General features: G+C 43.9%; 1 long non-coding RNA gene across 1 annotated transcript; it reads right to left on the minus strand.

Annotated features, from left to right (window-relative positions):
* Window positions 1-8,458: 8,458 nt before the first annotated feature.
* LOC138984717 (uncharacterized) lies at window positions 8,459-11,962 on the minus strand. The gene is made up of 3 exons (XR_011461999.1): window positions 11,503-11,962; window positions 10,562-11,230; window positions 8,459-8,575 (listed from the first exon to the last, which is right to left on the minus strand). It is a non-coding gene; the product is annotated as an uncharacterized lncRNA (long non-coding RNA).
* Between the last annotated feature and the right edge of the window lie 12,430 nt (window positions 11,963-24,392).

Below are 24,392 nucleotides of genomic sequence, written 5' to 3' on the forward strand. Positions count from 1 at the left end.
GAATTGACTTTTGAAAGTCTTCACTGATTTGAATTATTGTACTGTTACCTGCCACAGGCTATTTCTCCAGCACGGGGTCATTTAGAACCCCCCAGGCCTTGTGAATATTAAATATCGTTTGTTGTTGCTCTTCAGATGCTCAGTTGTGTCCAACTCTTTGCGAGCCCATGGACTGCAGTACTCCAGGATTCTCTGTCCTTCACCATCTCCCGGAGTTTGTTGAAACTCATGTCCATTGAGTCAGTGATGTTGTCCAGCCATCTTGTCCTCAGCCACCCCCTTCTCCTCCTGCCTTCAATCTTTCCCAGCATTAGAGTCTTTTCCAATGAGTCAGTTCTTCCCATCAGGTGGCCAAAATATCGGAGTTTCAGCTTCAGCATCAGTTCTTTCAGTGAACGTTCAGGGTTGATTTCCTTTAGGATTAACTGGTTGGTTTTCAGGTCATTGTTACTAGCAATGGCCACAAGAGGGAAGCATTTCTTCACACCAGCTCTGGATAATTAGAGACTTAGTGAAAGAAAGATGGGCTCCTGGACTGTAAATTCGAGTGGAAAGTGCCTGAGAAACACCCAAGGGCTTGTAGCTCACTACTTCATCTTCCTTTCCCTTCACTTTCCAGTCAGATCTTAGTCCTAGAAAAGTGCTTTGCTGGGGGTGATGCCATAGATTGGTGGAATGACTCCAAGGAGGGAGGCTGGAAGTGGAAACCCCACCACCAGGAGACATCAAAAAAGAGTGACTTTTCATAGCTCTTCAAGCCCAGAGTGTCCACCAGTTTTGGGGTTCTGTAGGCTTGCAGTAGCTATGGGAGGGCTTGCCTGGATCTGGAGTTTGGGGTCCCGTGGGGAGGGGACCAGGCACTACAGATCCAAGGAAGGCTCACTGGCTGCCCCAGACTGCCCAGCTCCCTGAGCCCTGGGACAGTCCAGCCCTGGGACCCAAGCCTGCTCAGGCTGTGAGGATGACAGCAGCCCAGGTCACCGAGGCCCGAGGGGAATAAAGTAGGCATTTGTTTCCACTTTTTTCTTTTAAACAAAATTCTATTTTCTATTATAATAGTTTACAATGTTGTGTGTGTTTGAGATATACAGCATGATCCAGGTATATATAAACACGTATCTGTTCTTTTTCGGATGCTTTTTTCGTATAGGTTGTTAATGCGTGTTGTATTCAGTCAGTCTCCATCACTTATCTTTTATGCATAGATATTATACATATTTATATATAGAATATGTTTATATAGATAAAATATGTAGCTATATATGTATATATTATATATTACAGTGTATGTTTTAATCCCAACCTTTTCATTTATATCTCCCCCTGCCCAAACTTGTCTTTTTGTTCAGTTCAGTTCACTCAGTCGTGTCAACTCTTTGTGACCCCATGGACTGCAGCACGCCAGGCCTGCCTGTCCATCACCAGCTCCCAGAGACCACTCAAACTCATGTCCACTGAGTCAGTGATGCCATCCAACCATCTCATCCTCTGTTGACCCCTTCTCCTCCTGCCCTCAATTTTTCCAAGCATCAGGATCTTCTCCAATGAGTCAGTTCTTCACATGAGGTGGTCAAAGTATTGGAGTTTCAGCTTAAACATCAGTCCTTCCGATGAATACTCAGGACTTATTTCCTTTAGCATGGACTGGTTTGATCTCTTTGCAGCCTAAGGGACTCTCAAGAGTCTTCTCCAACACCACAGTTTAAAAGCATCAATTCTTCTGTGCTCAGCTTTCTTTATAGTCCCACTCTCACATCCATACATGACTACTAGAAAAATCATAGTCTTGACTAGACCTTTGTCAGCAGAGTAACGTCTCTGCTTTTTAATATGCTGTCCAGGTTGGTCACAGCTTTTCTTCCAAGGAGCAAGTGTCTTTTCATTTCATGGCTGCAATCACCATCTGCAGTGATTTTGGAGCTCCCCCAAATAAACTTGCCCTTTGGTGAGTCTATAAAACTTCCTAAGTTGGGGAGTCTGTTTCTTTTTGGTAAATTAGTTCATTTGTATCCACTACTCCATTTCACCAAATGTGATATCGTGGGATCATTTGTCTCTCTGTCTGATTAGTGTGATTATCTCCACGTCCATTCAGGTTGCTGCCGATGGCATGGTTTCATTCTCTTTTATGGCCGAGTAACAGTCCACTGTATGTATGTAGCAGATTTGCAGGATCTGTTGGTGAGTGGATGGACATTGTGGACGCTTGCATGCCTTGACTGCTGTAAACAGTGCCACAGGGGACATTGGGGCGCACGTGTCTTTTGGAACAACGGGTTTCTGCCTAAGTACACCCAGGAGTGGGGGTGCAGGATGGTGCTGTCACTCACGTTTTAGCTCTTCAAGCCGCCTCTGAGCACTCTGCGTATAGGCTGGTAGAAACTTATATTCTGAGTAGGAGTTCTCTTTTCTGCACGGTTTCTCCAGGATTTATTGTTTGTAAACCTTGGGCTGACTACTGTCAGACGATACCTGGTCGTTGGTTCAGTTTGCATTTTCTAAGAATTAGGAATGGTGAAGGGCTTGTCGTGTGCACTTTTTACTTCATTTTCCTCTTAAAATGGGCTTTTAAAAAAGTTTTAAAAATAACTTTTATTTCTTAAAATTTAACATGTGCTTAATAGGAAAACTTATTGCCAAATTCAGACTTAAATTGAAGAAAGTAGGGAAAAACCACTAGACCATTCAGGTATGACCCTGGAGGGCCTGGCTCCTGGATGGGACCTTAACCTCCAGACCCAGGCTGGCACTCCAACAACTGAATGAAGCCAGGTGCGCCCAAATGCAGTGGACCTTCTGGGTTCGGAAGAGCATCTTCCACTCTTCAGCCGTGCTGCTGCTAGGTCTCCCATCTCCAGGCTTTTTGCCTGGAGTGACCACAGCTCCCGACATATCACCCTAAGGGCGCCAGTATTGCAGAGGTTAGGATCAGTCTCGGAGAAGGCAATGGCACCCCACTCCAGTACTCTTGCCTGGAAAATCCCTTGGACGGAGGAGCCTGATGGGCTGCAGTCCATGGGGTTGCTAAGAGTGGGACACGACTGAGTGACTTCACTTTCACTTTTCACTTTCATGCATTGGAGAAGGAAATGGCAACCCACTCCAGTGTTCTTGCCTGGAGAATCCCAGGGACGGGGGAACCTGATGGGCTGCTGTCTGTGGGGTTGCACAGAGTCAGACACGACTGAAGCGACTTAGCAGCAGCAGCAGGATCAGTTTGGAAGGTGAAGGGTAAACGGTAGGAAGTGAAGAGACCAAGTCCTTGGGTGTTTCTTCTGGCACATCCCACCCTACTTAACTACCCAGAAACAGGACTGTCCCTATGGCCCTAGTTGTCCTACTCAACTGAGTTTGTAATGAAGAAATGCTTCACCTTGTGGCTGTTTCTTGTAACAACACACGAAAACTAGTGCTTCTGGGCACGCAGTATTCAGTCACCAGGCCTGCGAGGCTGTACATGACACCTCCGCTCAAGAACTGTCTGGGGGCGGGTAATCGAAAGAGAATTCAAAAAGCAGCTGGCCTTCCAGAAGCCTTTTTCCATGAGTAAATTTGACTGGCACTGTTTGAACCTAAATTCTGGGAACAGATGCTTGACATGCTACTATGCAGAGACATTCAGATCAAAAACAAGGTATCATTACCTCTTCCCAGTCAGAATAGCCATCATCAGAAAGACTCCAGCAATGAATGCTGGAGAGGGCTTAGATAAAAGGAGACACACCTCCGATGTTGCTGGGAATGGAAACTGGTACCAGGCACTATGAACAGTAGAAGTAGGTTCCTGAAAGCACTCCAAAGAGACCCAGTGTAAGGCCCGACCATCACACACCTGGGGGAATATCTGGAGAACACCACCCCTTGAGAACATCCTTGCGCCCCATTGCTCACTGCACCTCTACTGACAGTAGCCAAGACTGGGGAGCAACCAAAATGTCCGGGGACGGGTGAGGGGATAAAGGATATCTGGTACAAATATCCAATAGAATATTACTTTCTCACATGAAAGAATGAAACCAGGATATTAGCAGCAACACGGATGGACCAGACATAATCATACCATCTGAACTTACGCAGAGAAAGACATATGTCACACGATAGCCACAAGAGACAGAATTCACAATTTGATAGAAATGACTTCATTTCAGAAAGAGACTCACAGACCTAGAAAACAGACTGATAATTCCCAGTGGAAAGAATAGTGGGCGGGGTGGAGGGGACAATGGCGATGCTAATTTTAACACAGACACAGCAAATAGAAAAGGCAAGAGCTAGTTTATAGCAAAGGGTACATATTCAGCACTTAGTAATTATGTCTGGGGGAAAAAACCAACACCACACACACACACGATACAATTATGGGCATATGTGAATTCAGCTTCTGCACAATGAAATAAAACACATTAGAGTAAATCCGCTCAACGCAAATATAAAATACAGTGAATACTCTCTATTTGAGTATCAGATCAAGATATAGTTAAAAAAGAAAAAAGAAATGCCTACTATATTCCCCTCAGGACTCGGTGACCTGGAGTGGTGTCATAAGCGTGGATTGCGCCCAGGCTTGGGTTCCAAGGAAAGACAGCAGGGGATGGCAGAGTTTCAAAAAAACATGAGGGTAAATGAATCCTCTTGGACCTGGAGTTTCTGTCTCCCCTAGATGGGACCACAATCTCCAGATCCTGACAGGCTCTCCAACAGCTAAATGAAGGCAGTTGCACCCAAAATGTTGTGGATCTTCTGGGTTTGGAAAAGTGTCTTCCGCTCTTTAGATCTCCAGATGGCTGTCTCCCACCTCCAGCCTTTTTATTTGCTTGACCACAGCTACAGACATTAGCCATCTCAGTTCAGTTCAGTTGCTCAGTCATATCCGACTGCAACCCCATGGACTGCAGCATGCCAGGACTCCCTCTCCATCGCCAACTCCTGGAGCTTGCTAAAACTCATGCCCATAGAGTCGGTGATGCCATCCAACCATCTCATCCTCTGTTGTCCCCTTCTCTTCCCACCTTCAATCTTTCCCAGCATCAGGGTCTTTTCAAATGAGTCAGTTCTTCGCATCAGGTGGCCAAAGCCACCTCAGGGCTCCGGTATTCCTGAGTTTTGGATTGATCTTAAGCGTGAAGCTTTAGCTGGAGGAAGTCAAGAGACACAAGTCCTTGGGTGTTTCTTCTGGAACACTGCACTCTAATTGATAACCCAGGACCAGGACTGTCCCTAAGGCTCCCATTGCCCTAATAAACCGAATTGGGAATGAAGAAATGCTGCCACCATGTGGACATTCCTTGTAATAACAACATGAAAACCGCCGTTTCTGCCGGTTTTCTGCAATACTGGTGCACTCAGTATTCATTCACCAGGTGCGGGGCTGTAAATGGCAGAAGTTATCATGAAACGTCCTGTGGTAGGTAATCGAAAGCGAATTTATAACAGGGCCGGCCTTCCAAGAAACTTTCCATGAGTAACTTTTACCGGCACTGTTCGAAACAAAAGCCTGGGAACAAATGCTGGGCTTTCTAACCAGGCTGCTTGCTGCTGCTGCTGCTAAGTGGCTTCAGTCGTGTCCGCCTCTTAGCGACCCCATGGACTGCAGCCTACCAGGCTCCTCTGTCCATGGGATTTTCCAGGAAAGAATACTGGACTGGGTTGCTACCGGGCAGAGAAATGCAAATAAAACAACGAGGAGGTATCATTTTCCCAGGTCAGCATAGACATCATTAAAAAGGCTACAAGCAACAAATGTGGGAGAGGGTGTAGGTAAAAGGGACAATCCTCCGGGGTTTCTGGGAATGGAAATTAGTACAAAGCACTATGGAGAACAGAAAGTAGGTTCCGGAAAGCACTATAAAGAAACGTAGTGCTTGGCTCCCCAGTCAACACCCGGGAGTATATCTGGAGAACACCATCGCTTGAGAGCACCCACGCACCCCATCGATCACTGCATCACTACTGACAGTAGCCAAGATTGGGGAGCAACCAAAATATCCCGGGACGGGTGGGGAGATAAAGAATATCTGGCCCATGTATACACTAGAATATGAAGTTTTCATATAAAAGAATGAAATCAGGACATTAGCAGCAACATGGACGGACCCAGACGCAATACTAACTGAAGTTCTAAGATGCAGAAAGAGGCGTTTCACATGATACCCACGAGAGGAGGCACTTCTAATTGGATAGAATTGAATTCATTTGCAAAACAGAAAGAGACCTCACAGACCTAAAAAACAAACTCAGGATGCCCAGATGGAAAGAATGGGGGGCTGGAGTGGAGAGAACAGCTGTGAAGCTGGTTTTCACACGCGTGCGTGTGTGCGTTCTAAGTTGCTTCGGTCGTGTCTGCGTCTTTGCGAGCCTTTGGACCGTTCATGGAGACACACTAAAATACCTACAATAGGTGAGCAGAATGGACCTGTCATTAGTACAGGGCAACATTCAGCACTCTGACTTTACTTCTAGGAAACCCCATCTCGAAACATATACATGCACAAACTAGATAAAGTTATAGGCACAGATTAATCAAGCTTCTGCACAATGAAAAGACACAGAATAAAGAGAATCCCCTCAATGCAAATAAAAGATTAAAATATAATTTAAAAAAAGGGGGGGGAAGAAATGCTTATTGTATTCCTTTCAGGCCTGGGGGAACTGGAGTGGAGTCATAAGCATGGAGCCTGTGCAGCCTTAAGTTCTATGGAAAGACAGCCAGGGGGGATGGTGGAATTTAGAAGACTATGAGAGCAAATGAACCTCATCCTACCCTGGACCTGGAGTGCCTGCCTCCTCCGGGTGGGCACAATCTCCAGACCCATGCAGGCCCTCCAACAGCTAAGTGAAGGCAGGTGCACTCAAAATGTCATGGATCTTCTTGGGTAACAGTCTTCTGGCCTCCTGGTGCTGGGTTTCCCACCTCCAGCCATTTGTCTTAGGGGGACCACAGCTATGGATGTTAGCACCCTCAGGGCACCTGTATATCAGAGGTTAAGAATGCCTGGAGGTTGAAGGGTAAGTGGGGGTAAGTCAAAAGACACAAGTCCTTGGGTGTTTGTACTGGCACATCCATCCCACTCTGACAACCCAGCAAGAGGACTGTCCCTATGGCTCCAGTTGCCATTGTAACCATAATTGCCAGTTTAGAATTGCTGCCACCTTGGGGTGGCTTTTTGTAAAAACAACACGAAAAGCGGTGCTTCTGGCCACTCACCAGGAGTCACCACTCACCAGGACTGTCGATGATACTTGCCCTGAAGAAATGTCCTGGGGTGGGTATCAGAAATGAATTCAAAACAGAGCCAACCTTCTAGATGCCAATTTCAAAACGTAAATTTTAGTGTTCACTGTTTCAAACAAAAGCCTACAAACAGCAGCTGCACATGTTAATAATCAGAGAAACTCAAATGAAAACAATAGCAAAGAATCATCTCCCTTCAGCCAGAATAGCCACCATTAAAAAGGCTATAATCAATAAATGCAGGAGAGAGTGTAGATAAAGGGAACACTCCTCCTGTGTTGCTGGGAATGGAAATTGGTACCAGACAGTATGGAGAACAAGAAGGATAGTTGGTTTATGACCCAGTTATCCCATACCTGAGATTTGTATAGAAATGCAAATCAGGACTTCCCTTGTGGCTCAAGTTAAGGGGCCACCTGCCAACGCAGGAGACTTGGGTTTGATTCCTGCTCCGGGAGCATCCCACATCTGCAGAGTGACTGAGCTGTGTGCCCCATCCATTGGGCTATGCTCTAGAGCCTGGGAGCGATAACAACTGAGCCCATGAGTCACAACAACTGAAGCCCTAGAGCCCGTGCTTCATAACCCGCGAGGCCACCGCAGTGAGGAGCCCGTGCACTGCAACTAGAGAGTAGCCCTCACTCATCGAAACTAGGGAAGAGCCCACCCAGCAAGGAAGACCCAGCCCCGCCAAGAAACGCAAATCAAAACTGCCATGAGGTACTAGTCCACACTGGTCAGAATGGCCATCACTAAATGGTCTATAAATAACAACTGCTACAGGGTGTGGAGGAAATGGGGCACTCCTACATGTTATTGGGAATGTAAGTTGGCGCAGCCATTATGTTGGAAATTAGTACAGAAACCTGATGAATATTCATCACAAAACTAAAAACAGACATGCCAAGTGACTTAGCAAGCCTTGGCATATATTCAGACACAACTCTAATTCCAATAGTTATATGTGTCCCTTATGTTCATAGCAGTAGTGTTCACAATGGCCAAGACATGGAAACAGTGTAAATGTCTATCAAAGAGCAAAATGGTAAAGATGTGGTGCATATACACAATGGAATACTGCTCTCCCATAAAAAAGAAGGAAATAATGCCATTTTCAGCAATGTGGGTGTAAGTAGAGAGTATCATACTAAATGAATTGTCAGAAAGACAAATACTATAAGTTATCACTTATATGTGGAATATTAAATATGAGCCAAATGAACTTACCTTTGAAATAGATACAGGATCAAGGTCATACAGAAGAGACTGGTGGTTGCCAAGCAGGAGGAGATTGGGGGAGGGATGGATTGGGATACTGGGTTTTGGACATTAAAGCAATCATATCTAGAACGGATAAACAAAAAGCTCCTACTATATGGCACAGGAATCTATATTCAATATACTATGTAAACTATAATGGAAAAGAATATTTTAAAAAGACTGTATATATATTTGTAATGGAATCACTTTGCTGTACAGCAGAAATTAACACACCATTGTAAATCAACTGTACTTCAATTTAAAAATTGATTAAAAGATTTTATATGAATTGAAAAATATAAAATAATTGCAGAGCAATAAATTTTTACAATTTAGAGTAGGCTAAGATTTCTTGAGAAACCTATATGCAGGTCAGGAAGCAACAATTAGAACTGGACAAGGAACAACAGACTGGTTCCAAATAGGAAAGGAGCATGTCAAGGCTGTATATTGTCACCCTGCTTGTTTAACTTATATGCAGAGTACATCATGAGAAACTCTGGGCTGGAAGAAGCAGAAGCTGGAATCAAGATTGCCGGGAGAACTATCAATAACCTCAGCTATGCAGATGACACCACCCTTATGGCAGAAAGTGAAGAGGAGCTAAAAAGCCTCTTGATGAAAGTGAAAGAGGAGAGTGAAAAAGTTGGCTTAAAGCTCAACATTCAGAAAACAAAGATCATGGCATCTGGTCCCATCACTTCATGGCAAATAGATGGGGAAACAGTGTCAGACTTTATTTTTTGGGGCTCCAAAATCATTGCAGATGGTGATTGCAGCCATGAATTAAAAGACACTCCTTGGAAGAAAAGTTATGACCAACCTAGATAACATACTAAAAAGCAGAGACATTACTTTGCCAACAAAGTTCCATCTAGTCAAGGCTATGGTTTTTCTTGTGGTCATGTACGGATGTGAGAGTTGGACTGTGAAGAAAGCTGAGTGCTGAAGAATTGATGCTTTTGAACTGTGGTGTTGGAGAAGACTCTTGAGAGTCCCTTGGACTGCAAGGAGATCCAACCAGTCCATTCTGAAGGAGATCAGCCCTGGGATTTCTTTGGAAGGAATGATGGCTAAGGCTGAAACTCCAGTACTTGGGCCACCTCATGCGAAGAGTTGACTCATTGGAAAAGACTCTGATGCTGGGAGGGATTGGGGGCAGGAGGAGAAGGGGACGACAGAGGATGAGATGGCTGGATGGCATCACCAATTCAATGCACATGAGTTTGGGTGAACTCCGGGAGTTGGTGATGGACAGAGAGGCCTGGCGTGCTGCGATTCATGGGGTCGCAAAGAGTAGGACATGACTGAGCGACTGAACTGAACTGAACTGAAGATTTCTTATGTATGATACAGAGAGCAAAAGATTTGAAAAGGAGACTTCCCGGGTGGTCCAGAAGTTGAGAATCCGCCTGCCAGTGCAGGGGACAGGGGTTTGATCCCTGGTCTGGGCAGATTCCATGTGTTGCAATGAAGCTTGTGTGCCACAACTGCTGAGCCTGTGCTCTAGAGCCCCTGAGCTGCAACTACTAAAACCCGTGCTCTGCAACAAGAGAAACCACTGCGATGAGAAACCCGCTCTGCACAAGGAAGAGCAGCCCCTGCTCATCGTAATTAGAGAAAGCCTGTGCACAGCAGCAGAGACCTAGTGCAGTCAAAATAAAAATAAAATAATAAAAGACTTGAGAGGAAATCTGCTAAGTTTACTTATATATTAGTCCTTCATATTTCACACTATAGTTTTACCTCAAAAACACTGGAAATAACTTCTTATCTAAACGGAATTCTCCCATGTTAAGAAAAATTAAAGTTGCACAATAGTCTATTATGTGACTATACCATAGTAACTTAAACAGTATCTTAGATTTGGGCAGTGAGGTGGTTTCTAATATTTGGGAATTACAACTAATGCTGTAAAAAACAACCAGTCTATTTTTAATCATTGAAGGTACACTGTCAATAAATTCCCTTTGTGGCATAGGTAGTTCAAAGGATCTAAGTATATACAATTTGTTAGATATTGCCAAAGATAATGGAGAAGGCAATGGCACCCCACTCCAGTACTCTTACCTGGAAAGTCCCATGGACGGAGGAGCCTGGTAGGCTGCAGTCCATGGGGTCGATAGAGTCGGACACGACTGAGTGACTTCACTTTCACTTTTCACTTTCCTGCATTGGAGAAGGAAATTGCAACCCACTCCAGTGTTCTTGCCTGGAGAATCCCAGGGATAGGGGAGCCTGGTGGGCTGACATCTATGGGGTCGCACAGAGTCGGACACGACTGAAGTGACTTAGCAGCAGCAGCCAAAGATAAGTTTGAGAAGGGCAGGCAACAATCTGGAAGAAAATATTTGTAAAGTATATAAAAGATAAGACCTGTATGCACAGTATGTAAAAATCTCAAGAAAAGAAACTTAGATAAGGGCAAGCAAGCAATTTACGAAAATAAAAGACAGCTCCATGAAGATGGAACCCAAATGACTAATGAACTCAAAAAGCATATATACTTTGCAAGTAAAGAGAGGATACTGAGGATGTAAATCTTTCATATACTGCTTTTGGGAATATAAATTGAGAGCCATTTTGGAAAGACTTTTGAAATCTATTGCAAGGACTGTGGACAAACTCCAAAATCTGGCAATCCTTCTATACACTTATACTTCCCTGGTGGCTCAGTGGTAAAGAATCTGCTTGCCAATGCAGGAGATGTGGGTTTGATCCCTGGGTTTGGAAGATGCCCTGCAGAAGGGAAAAAAAAAAAAAACCGCATTCCAGTATTCTTGCCTGGGAAACTCCCATGGACAGGGGAAACCTGGTGGGCTACAGTCCATGGGGTCACAAAGAGTTGGATACAACTTAAAACAACTATATATAAACAACAACTATATACATATACATATATATATATCCTCAAATAATCTTTTGAAAATGGCTTTTATCCCTTCATTAATTTTCCTATATAGAAATTTTAAATCTTTAGGGAAAGATTAAAGTCACAAAACAGGACTTACCAGCTTGCTGTCTGATCACTCTGTGCATTCCAAGTGACAGCAGCTCTTGAGGTATGGATAACAGCTTCCCTCTCCCCACGTGAACACATGCAGAGTCATCCATGGATGGGGTAAGGACATGAAGAAAATCCTGCAAAGGATACCAGGGGGTGAGCAGCCCAGAGTCAAAGTCAGAGCAACGACTTGCCGATGATCCTCTTGTGCTCAAATCGTTGCAGCAGGAGGCCGTGGATGGTGAATGGCAACAGGTATGTCCCAGTTTCAGAAATAATCATGTTTCCATCACTGATGCCCATTCCCACCAGGACTCTCCGTATGAATGGACAGATGGAAACTTGCAACCAAATGAGCCGTTTTAGAGAATGATAGAGAATGCACGCATACATTGGCAGGCACGCTTTGGATCACGGAGTCAGAGCACTATTCTTGCAGTGAATGAAAAAACCTGCTCCCATGGGACTTCAGCCCAGTAAGGAAAAGGAAGGGCAGGCCAGCGCCTGACGAATACCTGTCACCGATGGCGCTGATAGGTGCTCCGATACAGGAACACAGGGCTGGATTCTTAGCTCAGGGGAATCCAGGCCCTAAAGCATGATGGGAATCCAAACCTGTCTGCTCAGAGAGCTGGGTGGAATCTGGAGTGTCAAGGTCTGAGTGTGGGTGGGAAATGAATGTCCAGACAGAGTATTTCAGAAAGGAGTGCATTTATTAAAAACAAAGACCAGACATACCGAGGGCGCTGTAAGCACCCCTGACGGACTAGGGAGAGCCGACCTCTTTCGTGGATTAGTAGCCAATTTTTGAAGTCTTGAGACAAAAAAAAAAGTCCTGTTGGAAGGGTGGCATTAGGTAATTGTTTAGCTTACTACAGGGTGAGTACTAGGGTGTGTACTAACCCTAGTGGGTGGGTAAAAACTTCCTAGAGAAGGAAATGGCCCACCCACTCCAGTATTCTAGCCTGGAGAATTCCATGGACTGTATAGTCCATGGGTCTCAAAGAGTTGGACACAACTGAGTAACTTTCACTTTCGTGGGGTCAGGGAGTTGGCTGGTTTAGATCAGGGGGCTCATGGCAATAGTTGCTAAGGTGCTTAGTTCCAAAGATGACCTTGGTGTGGGGCTCTGCATCTGTGGCCTTGGTACAAATGCCCTGCATCTGTGGCCTTGGTATAGGGCTCTCCCCTCTTTTTATCTATGGGCCAAGTCTTTGACCCTTCAACACCCTGCATGTGATCAACTGATTACTTATCCTTGTCTTGGGTCATAGGGACCCAGGTCATTGGGCAAAGGGTGAAGACTGCTCCTAGATTCTTCATGCTGGACAGGGATATTGTAGGGTCCTAGCTCCCAATGTCTACTCTCTGTTGGGGTGCATTTACGGAGGGACATGAGCGTCCATGAACGACAAGGCGGCCTAGTCCAGTGTAGTCTGTGTGCCAATGAGCTACTCTCCTTGTAGCATCATCTGGAGATTTATTTTTTGTATTCTAGAAGATATAAACTTAACAAGAAGGTTAAAGATGCATGGCTTGAACATTAATAGAAGTAGAAAAGCTGCCAGGGGGCCTGGAAGAGGGACTAGCCAGAAGAACTAGGAGCACACATTGGTCCATGATGTGTTTCTCTAGTTATGAGAAGATGCAAGAATTGGAGCTCATGAAAATCTTTACGTGAAAACAACTATCTATCTGAAGGCCTGTTCTGCCAGTTTTTCCCAGAGCACAGAGTCCCTCATTTCTGATCTCCACCCTGAACTCCTTTCAGGGTGCGCTTTCAGCAGCTGCAATGGCTCTTGATTTAATTCTTAGTAGAAAGTGAAAGTGTTAGTCACTCAGTCGTGTCGTACTCTTTGTGATCCCATGGACCATAGCCTGCCAGGCTCCTTTGTTCATGGGATTCTCCAGGCAAGAATACTGGAATGGGTAGCCATGCCCTCCTCGAGGGGATCTTCCCAACCCAGGGATTGAACCCGAGTCTCCTCCATAGCAGGCAGATTCTTTACCATCAGAGCCACTAGGGAAGCCCAATCTTTGGAGAAACAAAGACAAGTGCCAGTTTCCAGTTGGCAGAGCCCCTTCAGGGTCATAAATCAGACCATTATTGGGGGCCTTTTATAACTATTTTGTCCCACATTGCTAGGAATGCCCATTCCCAGATATTCAAAGATTTTTCTAATTGGCTACTCAATGTGCCATTACTGAACTATACCTTGCGAGGAGCAGAAGTTCTGCACCATACTGCCTTACTAGTAGTCTCCGGTTCAGGAAAATAGTCCCTCCTGATGCTTCTTCCCATATCTAGAGTTACACTGTTATAATCATTGATCTCATATGGAAGTATATATCATCATTTTATCAAAGACTCAGTCACACATTTAGTAATGTAAGAGACAACAATTTTGTAAAACAGGCAAAATAAATAATATATCTAGCAGTATTAGTAAGTAAGTAATAATTAAAATCAAGAACTTCCATGAGATGTGTTCCAGAATATACCTAGGTTATCTGACTTAGTCTGTTGAATGATTATGCTGCTGCTACGTTACTTCAGTCGTGTCCAACTCTGTGCAACCCCATAGACGGCAGCCCACCAGGCTCCCCTGACCCTGGGATTCTCCAGGCAAGAATACTGGAGTGGGTTGCCGTTTCCTTCTCCAATGCATGAAAGTGAAAAGTGAAAGTGAAGTCACTCAGTGGTATCCGACTCTTAGCGACCCCATGGACTGCAGCCTACCAGGCTCCTCCATCCATGGGAGTTTCCAGGCAAGAGTACTGGAGTGGGGTGCCATTGCCTTCTCCCGTTGAATGATTATAGCCTGGTGTTAATTTCCTGGCTGTAGATCATGTAGTATCTGATCTTTATCCAAAGATTGATTGTGAAGTTAGGCTTCAGAAACAAGCTTAGAATGTCCCTTTTAATAACTTAATTAAATTTAGTAACAAACAATATAACATAATATCAAAGAACTGTCTCAGAAGTGAGTCTTGGTAAACACAGACCTCAATGAACAAAACTAGAGTTTAATATTTAGTGAAACTTATTTTTTCAACTGTGAGGGCATTAACCCTACAGCCAGGAAAGCTTTAAGCCATCAAATAAAAAATGAGCTTTACCAAGGAGCCAGGAAAAGCCAAGCACCCATCTTGGAATTCCCATAGCTTCTGACTGTTTGATTTACAGTTATTGTTTATCCTTTTCAAATTCCCTGACTTAGGAGTAGGCTGTTGACATGTTTTAAGGACATTAGGATAGCAGAAGTCTGACAACGAGGGGTTAATTTTTGTAGCAGTAGAATGAGCCTTATCTGCATGTGCCATAATCTTCATAGATCTTTCTGAAAGCATGATCTTTGGCGTCATGCTTTCTTTAGCATCAATTCTTCAAAAGCATCAATTCTTCAGCACTCAGCTTTCTTTATAGTCCAAGTCTCACATCCATACATGACCACTGGAAAAACCATAGCTTTGACTAGATGGACCTTTGTTGGCAAAGTAATGTCTCTGCTTTTTAATATGCTGTCTAGGTTGGTCATAACTTTTCTTCCAAGGAGCAAGCGTCTTAATTTCATGGCTGCAGTCACCATCTGCAGTGATTTTGGAGCCCCCCAAAATAAAGTCTATCACTGTTTCCCCATCTATTTGCCATGAAGAGATGGGACCAGATGTTATGATCTTAGTTTTCTGAATGTTGAGTTTTAACTTTTTCACTCTCCTCTTTCACTTTTATCAAGAGGCTCTTTAGTTCTTCACTTTCTGCTATAAGAGTGGTGTTATCTGCATATCTGAGGTTATTGATCTTTCTCCCAGCAATCTTGATTCCAGCTTGTGCTTCATCCAGCCCAGCATTTAGCATGATGTATTCTGCATATATGTTAAATAAGCAGGGTGACAATATACAGCCTTGATGCACTCCTTTCCTGATTTGGAACCAGTTTGTTGTTCCATGTCCAGTTCTAACTGTTGCTTCTTGACCTGCATACAGATTTCTCAGGAGGAGAAGGGGACGACAGAGGATGAGATGGTTGGATGGCATCACTGACTTGATGGACATGAGTTTGAGTAAGCTCTGGGAGTTGGTGATGGACAGGGAAGTCTGGCATGCTGCCGTCCATGGGGTTGCAAAAGAGTTGGACACGACTGAGTGACTGAACTGAACCGAACTTTACCAAAGTAACAAGATTTTAAAAACAAATATAAATCACTTAAAAGCAAATAAATTCACATATTTTGCTATCAAAAGTTAACACTCCTAGAAAACTTTTTCTCTTAACAGAGAGAGAAAACCAAATTCCAGTCTGGTACCAGCTTGTAGTTACTGTGAAACACTAATTTTTCACTTAGCTACAGTCACAATAAAAAATTTCAAAGGCAGTTCAATGTCTTTAGAAAACTTGACTATGCACCCTACTTTTCTTAAGCAACCATGAAGTGTCCTTTATATCAGCCCTCTGTAGACTGGTAAATGTTAATCACCCAAAGCTCTTATTTGCATTTTTTTCTTAAGTTTCTTCACAGTGAGTTACTTTCCTTGCTGACAAATTTGCAACAGATATAATAAGACCTTCCTGCTGGAAGGGTGGCATTTGGTGATTGGTTAGGGCTACTATACGGTAAGTAGTAGGGTGGGTATTTTATCTAATATGGGGTCAGGGTCAGGCCAGTTTAGATCTAGGGGGCTCGTGGCAAAGGATGCCATGGGGCTCAGTCAGTTCCAGAGATGACCCTGGTGTGGGGCTCTCCATCCGTGGCCTTGGTACAAGGCACTGCACCTGTGACCTTGGGATAGGGCTCCAGAAAGAGGTCAGAAGCATGGGCCTTAGGGTCAAGTTGGCAGGGGTCAGCCACCAGGTGAAGAAATCTTTGGCACCCTTAACACAGATAGACCTATTGACACACATTTATAGATAAAAAAAGAAGGCACGTGTGTATCGGGGGAGAAAACCAGCACCTCTCATGTGGCACAGCCTACCTGGGATGACTATCCAGCCCCCAGTCATATCAGATGTCAGATCAAAAGTAGCAAATTCCGTCTTTCTGAAACATCAGTGTTACCCTGTGTGTCCTCCTTGGGATCCAGCAGGCTCTGCAGCATGATGAAAATGAGAGGGAGACAGGGGAGCTTTATCTTCTGACTTCTCAGTAAGCACTCCATGAAAAATAGCTATGGAGAATTGACTGCCCATGTCGTCAGATGAAGGGGACAGTCGTAGCATCTCAGGAGTGACTCTAGAACAGCCTCCTTCAAAAGCCTGTTTGTAGCAGAGCTTTATTCTGAATCTCAGGAAGCACTGAGTGGTCAATTCTTGTCACTTGGTAACAGCTTGCCAACCCTGCCTGTCGTGGACAGACATAGAGCAGTGTCCCTGAAGCGTCTCTTCTTGCCAAGGTGGACCCCTGATCACGAGGTTGGCTGAACAGAAGGGAAGATCTTGGAGAACGAGTCAAGTTCTATTTTGGTTTTGCTGCCTTCTCTCTTAGCTCCTTATTCTTTGGCACCCAGTCCACATTAGCCATGCTAAAAATGGCCTGCTTACAGGCTAGAGACTTTCTCAGAGTGACATTCGGAGCTGATGCATTTTTGTTCACTTCTGGACTTCTTTGTGGGCTTCCCTGATGGCTCAGATGGTAAAGAATCTGCTTGCAATGCAGGAGACCAGGGTTCAGGCCCTGGGTCAGGAAGATCCCCTGGAGAAGGAAAATAGCAACCCTCACCAGTATTCTTGCCTGGAGAATTCCATGGACAGAGCTGGCAGGCTACAATCCATGAAGTCTCAAAGAGTTGGACACGACTGAGCAACTTTCACTACCTTTGTAGTTTCCAGCCAAAGGAAATAAAGTAAGGAAAGCAAAAGTGAATAAGGTTCCTGAAGATCCTTATGTCTTGATCTTTTACCCTCCTCCATCTCTCTGGCTAATTAAGGCTTCATGAACAAATTTTTATTAAGAAATATTTGTCTTTGCAACTGGATATTATTGCTTTGGAGAACGTTGTTTCTTGGCTATAGGAATGGATTCAAAATGTGATACAGCCTTGGAGAGGTGGGAGCAGTATGTCCGGTCCCTACTAAGTTCTGTGGAAGTTTCACTAAGTTTTTCTAATACTGCTTAACCTCGCCTTCCTAAAGCTTGACACTCTCCTCCTAAAGTTATCAGAGTAGCACCTGTCTCTGGCAAGATATATTCATGTGTCTCAGATGCAGAGATCCATTTCTTGCCAGGAGAGCTGTGTAGCAAACCAACACTGCACTGAAATGCATTCACTTCAGAAACGTCCCTTAACTCAGGCCCTGTCAACGTGTAGATGTCACCTTCACAACTGCCAAAGCAAAGACGAAAGCAGAGCATCACCATCACGCCCATGGAAAGAGACATGAAATCCTCAAGGACAGGAAACAGTACTGTCAGCTGCAAGATATGCCACCATTTCTTTAATCACGTAATGGAGGTTAAAACCTCTGACCAGGACTTCCCTGGTGGTCCAGTGGTTAAGAATCTGCCTGCCAACGCAGGGGCACAGGTTCAATCCCTGGTCCCAGAAGATTGCACACGCAGTGCAACTAAGTCCATGCACTGAAACTATGGAGCCCGCGTGCCTGGAGCACATGCTCTGCAAGAAGAGAAGCCACCGCAATGAGAAGCCTGAGCACTGCAACTAGAGAAGCTTGCATGCAGCAGCGAAGATGCAGCATAGCCAAAATAAACAAATAAAATATTTAGAAAGCAAAAAATAAAGTAAAACCTCTGATTAGTCTACTTCACAGAGATTGGGGGATAATCCCAAGAAATAACACTTTGTAAGCACCAAAGTACTTTCTCAAAGATAATTACTCAATAGTACATCAACACTATTCTACTCTCTCAATGTCTCCCCAAAACCATATCTCCTTGTCCCCACATAGTCCTTGTCCAAGCTCATGTACTATATAACACTGCATACTTGAAAGAAGAGACATAGGTATGAAATAATTCAGAAAAATATTTTTTAGAAGAATGGCTGGCGGCTTCCCTGGTGGATCAGTGGTAAAGACTCTGCTTGCCGATGCAGGAGACATGGGTTCGATCCCTGGTCTGGGAAGATCCCACATGCTGCAGAGTAACTAAGCCCATGTGCCACCACTACTGAGCCTGTGCTCTAGAGCCGGGAGCTGCAACTACCAAAGCCCATGTGCCCCCTAGAGTCTGTGCTCAGCAACAAGAGAAACCACCACATCGCAACTAGTCAGCAGCCCTACTTCCCACAACTAGAGGATAGCCCGTGAAGCAAGAACACCCAGCACAGCCAAAAAGAATCAATAAACAAACACCTTACATAAACAAGAATGCCTGGGGCAATGTACTTGAAGTAGGTCAAAGCCCAAGATGGTGAAGAGGTTTGTGTGGCCGACATTTACTGGTATATTGTGACTCTCAGCATATGTGATAGGAATGACTCCAAGAAGACAGGGGATTGGCATGAAGTAGGAAGTCAAGAGATACTGGAGTAACAGGCATGCTTGGCCTTGGAGTACAAAACGAAGTAGGGCAAAGGCTAACAGAGTTTTGCCAAGAGAGCGCACTGGTCATAGAAAACACCCTCTTCCAACAACACAAGAGACGATTATACACATGGACATCCCCAGATAGTCAATACTGAAATCAGATTGATTATACTGTCTGCTGCCAAAGGTGGAGAAGCTCTATACAGTTAGTAAAAACAAGACCTGAAGCTGACTGTGGCTCAGATAATGAACTCCTTATTGCAAAATTCAGACTGAAATTGAAAAAAGTAGGGAAAACTACTAGGCTATTCAGGTATAACCTAAATCAAATCCTGTATCGTTATACGGTGGAGGTGATGAATTGATTCAAGGGATTAAGTTTGGTAGACAGAGTGTCTGAAGAACTATAGACAGAGGTTCATAACATTGTACAGGAGGTGGTGACCAAAACCATCCCAAAGAAAAAGAAATGCAAGAAGGTAAAGTGGTTGTCTGAGGAGTCTTTACGAATAGCTGAGAAAAGGAGAGAAGTGAAGGCAAAGGAGAAAGGGAAAGATATACCCAAATGAATGCAGAGTTCCAGAGAATAGCAAGGAGAGGTAAGAAGGTCTTCTTAAATGAACAATGCAAAGAAATAGAGGAAAACATTAGAATGGGAAAGACGAGAGATCTCTTCAAGAAAATAAGAGATATCAAATGAACACTTCATGAAAAGATGGGCACAATAAAGGACAGAAAGAGCAAGGGCATACCAGAAGCTAAAACATTAAGATGAGATGGCAACAATACACAGAAGAACTGTACAAAAGAGATCTTAATTACCCAGATAACCACGATGGTGTGATCACTCACCTAGAGCCAGACATTCTGGAGTGTGAAGTCAAGTGGGCCTTAAGAAGCATTACTGCAAACAAAGTTAGTGGAAGTGAAGGAATTCCAGCTGAGCTATTTCAAATCCTAAAAGATGATGCTGTTAAGGTGCTGCACTCAACATACCAGAAAATTTGGAAAACTCAGCAGTGGTCACAGGACTGGAAAAAGTCAGTTTTCATTCCAGTTCCAAAGAACGGGATGCTAAAGAATGCTCAAACTACTGCACAATTGCCCTTATCTCACATGCTAGCAAGGTAATGCTCAAAATCCTTCAAGCCAGGTTTCAACAATACGTGAACTGAGAACTTCCAGATGTACAAGCTGGATTTAGAAAAAGCAGAGAAACCAGTGGTCAAATTGCCAACATCTGTTGGATCATAGAAAAAGCAAGGAAATTCCATAAAAACATCTACTTCTGCTTCATTGACTACACAAAAGCCTTTGACTATGTGGATCAGAACAAATTGTGGAAAATTCTTCAAGAGATGGAAATACCAGGCCACCTTATCTGTCACCTGAGAAGCCTGTATGCAGGTCAAGAAGCAACAGTTAGAACTGGACATGGAACAACACACAGGTTCAAAATTGGGAAATGAGTATGTCAAGGCTGTATATTGTCATCCTGCTTATTTAACTTATATTCAGAGTACATCATGTGAAACGTCAGGGGGGATGACTTACAAGCTGGAATCAAGGTTGCTGGGAGAAATATCAATAACCTTAGACATGCAGATAACACCACTGTAATGGCAGAAAGTGAAGAGGAACTAAGCTTTTTGTGAGGGTGGAAGAGGAGAGTGAAGAAGCTGGCTTAAAACTCAACATTGAAAAAGTGAAGATCACGGCATCCAGTCCCATCACTTCATGGCAAACAGATGGGGGAAAAGTGGAAACAGTGACAGATTTTATTTTCTTGGGCTCCCAAATCACCACAGATGGTGACTGCAGCCATGAAATTAGAAGACACATGCTTCTTGGAAGAAAAGGTGGTTGAACAGTTCTGAGGTACTGCCTTAAATCATTCCATGGTCTAACAGAGAATTCTACAGCCACCTCTTTTGCCTTCAACATTATAGTATCGTTTACTGACCTTACCTTGGATTGACCTTTTTTTGAGCCCATCTCTTAGATTTTAGCATCATTTGGTCCCCAAAATTCTTCCATATTTTAGGTTTTGTTATGGAAGCAGCCCATTCTCAGGTATTAACTGTATTTGTTACCTATTGCCACATAAGAAATCACAAAACAGCATAAAGCAACAATCACTTAACTCATACAGCTTTTATTGGTCAAAACTTTAAAGAGTGGATTACCTAGGCGGCTATGGTTTAGGATGTCTCGTTAGGTTGCAACAAGATGTTGGCTGATGATATAATGATCTCAAGTTTATCTGGGGTTGAGGATCGGCTTCTAAGATGGCTCATTCATATGACTGCAAGTTGGTGTTCACTATTGGCAGGAGAGTGGCATTCTCTGACATGTGGACCTGTCCACTGGGCTTCTTGAGTGTCCTCAGGGATGTGGTGACTAACTTCCTCTAGAAAAAGTTATTCAAGAGAGTACCCTTCTAGTTTCTTCTCTCCCCAGCTTTACTGAGATGTAATTGACATACAGCACTGTATGAGCACAATAGTAGACTTTTACTTCATCATTTCCCTGCTAACGCTTATTTTCATAAAAGAGTATTTATCGTAGTTCAGAAGACCCTGTGTTTAAAGATCATTGTCTAATTTTTTAAGGGGAAGAGAGAGAAATACAAACAGGGAAAGCAAATAAAATACAACACTTTGGGAACTACTTTGCATTCTTCCAGCTTCATATTCAGTGCTTCTCGCACCACATCTGCTCCTCCAGATCTAAGACCTTTGTGGCCCTTGGAAGTGAGCTGAGTTAGAGGCAACTTTCTGAAAAAGCCAAGACAACAAATGCCAGTAGCTGACAGAGAAGCAGTAGAATAGATAACAGAGATGCTCGATGACTAAAGATTGCTTATTTTACAAAGTCATTTCATGCTACCAATAGAAATGTCTTGTATAAGCTTATATATAGAAATATACATTAAAAAGTGAATTCTCAGGTGGAGAGAAGGGAACTCTCCTACACTGTTGGTGGGAGCGTAAATTGGTACAGCCACTATGGGGAACAGTATGGAGGTCTCTTAAAAAACTAAAAATATGACCATGCAATCCCACTCCTGGGCATATATCCAGAGAAAAACATGGTCCAAAAGGATGCATGCACCCCAGTGTTCATTGAAGCACTGTTTATAATAGCCCAAGACATAGAAGCAACCTAAATGTTCATCAATAGAGGAATTACAAAGGAGGATGTGGCACATATATATGATGGAATATTATTCAGCGATTAAAAAAGAATGAAATAATGCCATTTGCAGCAACATGGATGGAACTAGAGACTGCCATACTGAGTGAAGTAAGTCAGACAGAGAAGGAGAAATATCATATGGCATCCCTTATACGCAGAATATAAAAAGAAATGATACAAAGGAACTTATTCACAAAAGAGAAATAGGCTCACAGACTTAGAGATGAACTTCTGGTTGCTGGGGAAAGGATGAAGGGAAGTGAAAGTTAGTGAGTTTGAGATCAACATGTACATACTGCTATATTTAAAATAGACAACTGGGCTTCCCTGGTGGCTCAGGGGTAAAGAATCCACCTGTCAATGCAGGAGACACGGGTTCAATCCCTGATCCAGGAAGATCCCACATGCTGTGGAGCAACGAAGCCCGTGCACCTCAACTATTGAGTCTCTGCTATAGCCTGGGAGCCCCAACTACCGAGCCCACGTGCTGCAGTTTCTGAAGCCTGCACCTTAGAGCCTGTGCTCTGCAACAAGAAAAGCCGCACAATGGGAAAGCCCATGTACAACTGGAGAGCAGCCCCCATTCACCGCAACTAGAAAAAAATCCACACAGCAACGAAGACCCAGCATAGCCGAAAATAAATAAATACAATTATTAAAAAAAAATAAAATAGATAACCAGTAAGGACCTACTGTACAGCACAGGGAACTCTGTTCAATATTACCTGGCAGCCTGGATGGGAGGGGAGTTTGGGGGAGAATGGATACGTGTATATGTATGGCTGAGTCCCTTTGCTGTCTACTTGAAACTATCACAGCATTGTTAATCGGTTATACTCTAACATAAAACAAAGGTTTTCCAAATTGAATTCAGCTTCTAGAGTCTAAATGAAAAGGTCACAGGCTACCAGTTAGAACACGTGATTTGAAACCTTGGTTCTGTTACCAAATCTGAGCATCATTTTCCTCCCAGCACTTGTTTCTTGTGATGTAACAGGATGGACACTGACAAGCATTAACTGTGCAGCTCACTGGCCAGATTCGCCTTGTGCACATCCCAGGCATAAAGCTTGCGTTCTGAGGACACTGTACAAATGACAACCTTCTCCTCTCCACCCGTGTGGTCACTTCCTGAAACATAGGCCACAGGTCCTAAGCTTCCTTGAAAAAAACAGCCACAGACAATACTCAGTCACCACATGGTTGAGGGATGATGATCCAGCTGAATAAAGAAAATTCTAGTAAGAGAATGTTCAGTTTTCCTCCACTGTCTTTGGCGGGTTTGGTTAATATTAATACTCAACAGAGAAGAGGATAGAAATTGGGCTTCAGAGTCATGCAAACATGGGTTTCCATGGCAGACTGGCTGTTTGGGAGATACCGGTCAACTTGCTTTAAAAAAAAAAAAAATTTTTTTTAACCTCAGTGCACACAGATATAAAATGGGGATAAAAAAATCTTTCGATCAGAGAACTATTCTGAGTTTTAAAAGAGGTACCAGGAATAAAGTAAGCTGTAGAACCTCTATTACTTAAATGTTCCCTTTTTATTCAGAATTTTTATTCTAGGAGGTCTGAGAGGCTTTGAAAAAAGGGGATAACAGGGTCTGAGTTTATGTTGTGAAAAACCACAAGTTCCTCCAGGCAACTTGGATCACAGAGGACAAGGGAGGAAGCAGGGAGACCTGTGATACCCAGGAGAGCAACCCATCCCATTAACTTTTAATTCCTTTTGTCTTTACTGCATGAGAACACGGAAAATACAAAGAGTAGATTTCTTACATCGGGTTCCTCTGGGGTACTCTCTGCTACACCGAGGTTCCCAGTTGCTTCTTTGTAGAAAAGTTCCCAGGCTGTGTAAGTGCCATCCAATGCTCCCGCTTTGTTGTTCAAGAGAGTACGGCTTCCATGCCTGTGTGCCCAGGGCCTGATGGAAGAAGATGCAGAAGTTCCATTTTCTTAGACACAGGCTTCTGGAAAGGGTTACCACCGTTAGTTCACCTCCTCAGCACCAGCGGTACCCTTCCTTCACACGTGCCTCTCATAACAGCCCCCGTGGAGTCCTCCCCAAGGTCACAGGGTGGGAGGCCTTGCACCAAGGCCACTGAAGCAGAGACCAGAACCAAGGTCGCCTCTGCAGCTGACTGAGCCCCTTTGTAATCGGTGCCAAAAGCCCCCTAATACCACCAGTAGGCTTCCTGACCCCAGAATAGGCA

The sequence above is a fragment of the Bos mutus genome, chromosome 22 (genome assembly GCF_027580195.1).
Source record: "Bos mutus isolate GX-2022 chromosome 22, NWIPB_WYAK_1.1, whole genome shotgun sequence".
In the NCBI taxonomy this organism is placed as follows: Eukaryota; Metazoa; Chordata; class Mammalia; order Artiodactyla; family Bovidae; genus Bos; species Bos mutus.